Consider the following 6,353-nt stretch of genomic DNA (forward strand, 5'->3'; position numbering starts at 1 on the left):
AGCTACGGATAACGCAGAACCCTACTATGCTTACGCATGGTACAACCGCCAGTTTGTAGTGTTGTAATAGGCGCTATGAGCGCTGTGCACAATCCCTACAAAGGAACGGTAGGTTTCGGTAAAGATACGCCGGGAAGAAACTCGAATTTTCGGCCGAGATAGGAAGAAAACGTACTTTATTCTACTTTAATACATTTCCCAAAGTTTCAGCTCGATATTTTATTTACAAAAAAAGTTCTGAGGTTCAAAAAAACATTCAGAGAACTGAAAAACTGTGGTCGGTAATATAGGTATTTAGCTGTGTCACATGCCCTTAACATCACATCAATTGTTCCAAGTATTTAGTTGAATGAATTTTTTTTTTTTGTTCTATACAATTAATTTTCTCGTTTGAATTTTCAATTTATGATTAAAATTGTATAGATTTTGTGGAAAATTCGTCTTTTTTCATTTGAAAATAGTGTTTTTCGTGTAATTTTTGCGTGGAAAAAGTAGAAAAATAGTGCAAAAATATGTAACATACGCTTCTGCATCTTTGGCGCCAAGTTTCTCGTAATCGTCAGCAGTGACAGCGGCAATTGGTGCCAGGAAAGCTGCCATTTTCGCCTCGAAATTTCGACAGTACTCGGACAATTCGGTACTCGAAACTTTGGCAGCAGGTGGCGGTCCTCTCACGTGCATTATTCCACACCGATTTGGCATTTCGTCCTCGTTTGGATATTCGCAGTGGTTGTAGTAATCCACGGAATGTACTATCCTCAAATACAAAATGAGTCTGTCCAAAACCTGAAAAAACATTCGGATTATGTCAGATTTCAGAGACCAAAATTATCTCGAAACAGGGAAAATATAGGATGATTTTTCACGAAAATAGGCGAAAAATATGGGCATTATTTATTATTATTATTTTAAATAAAATTCATTCAGATATTAAATTGAAATTGTAAAGCTAAAATAAAAGTAAAAAATATAATATTTAAAATTTTAGTTACAAAAAAATGTTATCCAAAAGAAACAACTTTTCAAGATAATACATAAATTTTTAATTGAAATAGTTGAAAATTCAACCAAGAAGATTAATTTTCAAACAGAAAAGACGAATTTTCAACAGAATCTATACAATTTTAATCATAAATTGAAAATTCAAAGAAGAAAACTAATTTTATACAAAAAAAATACGCATTTTTAATAAGTTACGTACATTTTCATCAAAATATTTTGAACAATAGAGGTGATGTTAGCTCAAGTTTTATTTGAATTAACTTGATATTTTTGTCGGTTTTAAACTTTTGTTTTTCCCTCAATATTTGAATTTTTTAACCAAAAAATATAAATTTTGAACAAACAAAAAAGTGGAGTAGTTAAATTTTTACTTAGACCAATTAATATTCTATCAAAAATAGCAAAACTGTCTACAAAACAGTTTAATTTAGTACCGGATTGTTGAATTTTCAAGTCAAAACATATGAACATATACTTCTCGACAAAAAAATAAATAATTGGTATTTTAAACGAGAAAAGATTTTTATTTTAAATCAAAGATGGTTGAATTGAACCAAAAAGGACGAAATTCTAATAAAATAGTTGAATCCTCAACCAAAAAAATATTTCCTTTCAACCAAACAGTAAACATTTATATTTTTTATATAAAAAATTAATTTTCTAATAAAACAAATGAATTTTTTACATAAAAAAGAAAAACGAATTTTCAATTAAAAAGTTACACCAATAACTAGAATTTTCTACCTGCAAAGTTGATTTTTCAGCAAAAAAAATTTAATATTTCAACAAAAAAATTATTTTAATTCAAAATTAAAAACAGTTAAAGTAAAAGTGAAAAGTTTTAGAAACGTGTTGACTTTGAAATCCAAAAAGATCAATTAAAAAAAAAAGTATATTTTCAACCAAATGATCGAATTTTCAAATAGAAAATATTAAACTTTAAGCAAAAAAAGGTGAAGATTCAACCGAATAGTTTAATTTTCTTGCCAGAAAGACGAAGTTTACAGTAGACAATTAAATTCTCAACCAAAAAGTTCCTTTTCAACAAAAAATATGACTTCTACCGAAAAAGATTTTAATTTTTAATCAAACACAGTTAATTTCATCCAAGGACGATAAATTTTCAGAAAAAAAATTTGAATCCTTAACCAAAACATCTTAATTTTTAGTCAGAGTTGCATTTTTATTAAAAAAAAAAGAGAAAATTTTCACCAAAAGAGATGAATTTTCAACCAAAAACGAATTTTCATCAACAAAGTATTGAAACTTTCAATCAGATAATTGAATTTTTAGTTAAGACAATTAAGTTTCAATCGAAAAAAATAACTAATTTTCAACTTAAAACTGAACAGTCGAATGTTTTAGAAAACCGTTGACTTTGAAACCCGAGAAGATAAATTTTCACTAAAAACAATTTAATTTTCAAACAATAATTGAACTTTCCAGTAATAAAGTCGAATTTTAAATAAAATTTTAAACCAAATAGTTTAAATATTCAAGTAAAGAAAATGAATTTCTCAGAAAACTGTCGAATTTTCAAACATAAAGTTAATTTTTTAATTAAAAAAAGGTGGATTTTTCTACAACAAGAAGAATTTTCTATCAGAAAAACGAATTTTCAACAAAATAATGGGATTTTAAACCAAATAGTTGAAATATTCAAGTCAAGAAGATGAATTTTTCAAAAAAGTGTTGATATTTTCAAAAAAAAGTTAATTTTGAACAAAAAAATTGATTTTTCTATAAAAAAAAAGAATTATCGATCCAAAAGGACGATTTTCCTATCCAAAAAAACGAATTTTCAAGAAAATAATGAAATTTTAAACCAAATAGTTTAAATATTCAAGTTAAGAAGATGAATTTTTCAGAAAACAGTTGAATTTTCCAACACAAAGTTAATTTTTAACAAAAAAATTGAATTTTCTATAAAAAGAATAATTATCGATCCAAAAGGACGATTTTCCTATCCAGAAAAACAAATTTTCAAGAAAATAATGAAATTTTAAACCAAATAGTTTAAATATTCAAGTCAAGAAGATGAATTTTTCAGAAAACTGTTCAATTTTCCTAGACAAAGTTAATTTTTATCAAAAGAAGTTGATTTTTCTATAAAAAAAATAATTATGGATCAAAAAGGACGATTTTTCTATCCAGAAAACGAATTTTCAAGAAAACAGTGGAAATTTCTTCCTAAACAAGATGACTTTTTTTAAAAATAGTAGAATTTTCAAGAACTTAATTAAATTTTCAAAATAAACAAGATAAATTTTCAACAAAAGCGTCCAATATTCAAACAAAAAATACAATTTTTCTACCAAAACAGATTAATTTTCAAACAAGCAGTTGCATTTTGAACATAAAAAAATGACATTTCTACCAAATGAGATGAACTTCCAACCAAAAACAAAATTTTAACCAATTAGATAAACCTTCAACTAAAAAAATTAATTTTTAACAAAGATAAATTTTCCATCCAAAAGAACGAATTCTTATCAGAAAAAAATAAATATTAAACAAACCAGATGAATTTTATACGAAGAAACACGATTTTTTAACCAAATAATTATATTTTTAACCAAATACTATAATTTTTCATAAAAAACATATGAATTCTGAACCAAAAACAGGAACTTTCAAACAAAAAAATTATTTTCAACCAAACAGATGATTTTCCACCAAAAAAGGAGAATCTTTTAATCCATAACGTAATTTATATAAAAAAATACGAATGTTCAACATAAAAGTTGAATTTTCGACCAAAAAAGGGACTTTTTAACCCAATAAATTCTCAACCAAATAATTAAGTTTTCAACAAAGTAATTGCAATTTTAGCATAAGGAGATGAATTCTGCATCAAAAATAGAATACTAGACTTTTCAATTGAAAAAGAAGACAACACTATTTGGAAAATTTGTAAGAAAAAAAGAATGAATTTTTTTAAAACCCAGTTGAAGTTTTAACCCAAAAATTTGAATTTCCAACAAAAAAGTTCATTTTTAAGCAAAAGAGATGATTTTCCACTAAAAAAGGTGAATTTTCTGTACAAAAAGACGAATGTTCGACAAATCAATAGCATTTTCAAACAAAAATTTAATAGGTGAATTTGCAAAAAAATAAAAATCAACCCGAAAAGATTAATTTTTAACAAAATACTGAAATTTTCAAGAAAATAATTAAATTTTCCACCTACAAAGTTGCATTCTCAAACAAGTGTTTCAAATTTAAGACAAAAAATATAACTTCAACCAGAAGCCGAATAATTGAATTTTGAAACCCAAGAGTTCAATTTTCAACAAAAAAATTGTATATCCAACGAATAAAGATAGTTTTTCAATCCAAAACAGTTGAATTTTGGACTAAAAAAAGAAGACCAAGAGTAAAGAATTTTTAACAAGAAAATTGGAATATTCATTCTGCAAAACAGTTCATTTAAAAAAAACACACAGGAATTTTCCGTCAAAGAAGATGAATTGTTAATAAAAAATGACAACTGTTCTATTGAAAAAGAGAAATATTCGACAAAACAATTGAGATTTTGACTAAAAAATATGACTTTTGAACAAAATAGTGGAATTTTCAACAAAATAATTAAATTTTTAACCTACAAAGATGAATTTCTAACAAAATGGTCCAATTTTTAAACAAAAAATGTAACTTCAACCAGAAACCAAATATTTGAATTATCAAGCCGAAAAAAATTTGACTTTTAAATTCTTAAAGATGAATATTCAACATAATGTTTATTTTCATTCAAAAAAAGATGAATTTTCAACCGAAAAACCTAATTTATTAACAAAATAGTAAAATTTTAAACCTCAAAGATACTAATTTTCTATAAAATAGTAGAGTTTTCAAGCTAAAAAAATTAAAAGTCAATCGTTTAAAAAAACATATGACTTTTCAACAAGTTCATTTTTAACCATAAAAAGATGAATTTCCAAAGACGAGACTATTTTTCAACAAAAATGTTAAATTTCTAACAAAATAGTTGAATTTTCAACCGAAAAACACAATTTATTAACACAATAGTAAAATTGGAACCTATCAAAAAAAAATAATTTTCAACGAAATAGTTGAGTTTTTAGGCTAAAAAACTAAAAAGTCGAGAGTTTAAAAAAACATTTAATTTTTAAACCCGTAAAGATACATTTTTTAACAAGTTCATTTTTAATAAATAAAAAGATGAATTTTCAAGCACAAGAATTAATTTTCTACAAAAACTAAAATTTTTTTAAAAATAGTTGAATATTCAACCGACAAACATAATTTATTAACAAAATAGTAAAATTTCAACCTCAGAAAAAAATAATTTTCAACAAAATCGTTGAGTCGTCAAGCTAAAAAACGAAAGAGTCTAGCGTTTAATAAAACATTCACACACGAGACTAATTTTCAACCGACAAACATAACTTATTAACAAAATAGTAACATTTTATATTCTGAAAAACATTTTTTTAAACAAAATAGTTGAGTTTTCAAACTAAAAAACGAAAGTCGATCGTTTAATAAACCATCTGACCTTTAAACCCTAAAAGATGAACTTTTCAACAAGTTCATTTTCAACCAAAAAAAGATGAATTTTCAACCAAACCATTGAATTTTCAAGCACGAAAACTAATTTTCAACAAAAATTTTTAAATTTTAACAAAAGAGTTGAATTTTTAAACGACAAACATAATTTATTAACAAAATGGTAATATTTTAAATCCCAAGAAAATAATTTTTAACACAATAGTTGAGTTATCAAGCTGAAAAACAAAAAAATCAAGCGTTTAAAAAAAAACTTTAATTTTTAAACCGTAAAGAGGAATTTTCAACAATTTTTTTTAGAACCAAAAAAAAAAAGAATTTGTAAGCACGAGACTAATTTTCAACAAAAATAAAAAAATTTTAACAAAAGAGTTGAATTTTCAACCGAAAAATATAATTTATTAACAAAATAGTAACATTTTATAAAACAAATGTATTAACAAAATAGTAACATTTTATATCAAAAAAAAAAAAATAATAATAATTTTCAACAACATCGTTGAGTTGTCAAGCTGAAAAACGAAAAAGTCGAGCGTTTAATAAAACATTTGACCTTTAAACCCTAAAAGATGATCTTTTGAACAAGTTCATTTTCAACCAAAAATTATGAATTTTCGACGAAACAATTGAATCTTCACACACGAGATTAATTTTCAACCGAAATATTGAATTTTTAAGAAAAGAGTTGAATTTTCAACTGACAAACATAATTTATTAATAAAATAGTAAAATTTCAACCTCAAAAATACTAATTTTCAACAAAATAGTTCAGTTTTCAAGCTGAAAAACGAAACAGTCGAGCGTTTGAAGAAAAACCTTTA

The 6,353-nt window shown here is 24.7% G+C and overlaps 1 protein-coding gene across 1 annotated transcript in view; it reads left to right on the top strand.

Annotated features, from left to right (window-relative positions):
• The window catches only part of LOC117183046 (serrate RNA effector molecule homolog), a 93,731-nt gene that overhangs the window by 53,184 nt on the left and 34,194 nt on the right, over positions 1–6,353 (top strand). The gene's annotated exons all lie outside the window — the stretch shown is intronic.

This window comes from Belonocnema kinseyi, chromosome 2 (assembly GCF_010883055.1).
Source record: "Belonocnema kinseyi isolate 2016_QV_RU_SX_M_011 chromosome 2, B_treatae_v1, whole genome shotgun sequence".
Lineage (NCBI taxonomy): Eukaryota > Metazoa > Arthropoda > Insecta > Hymenoptera > Cynipidae > Belonocnema > Belonocnema kinseyi.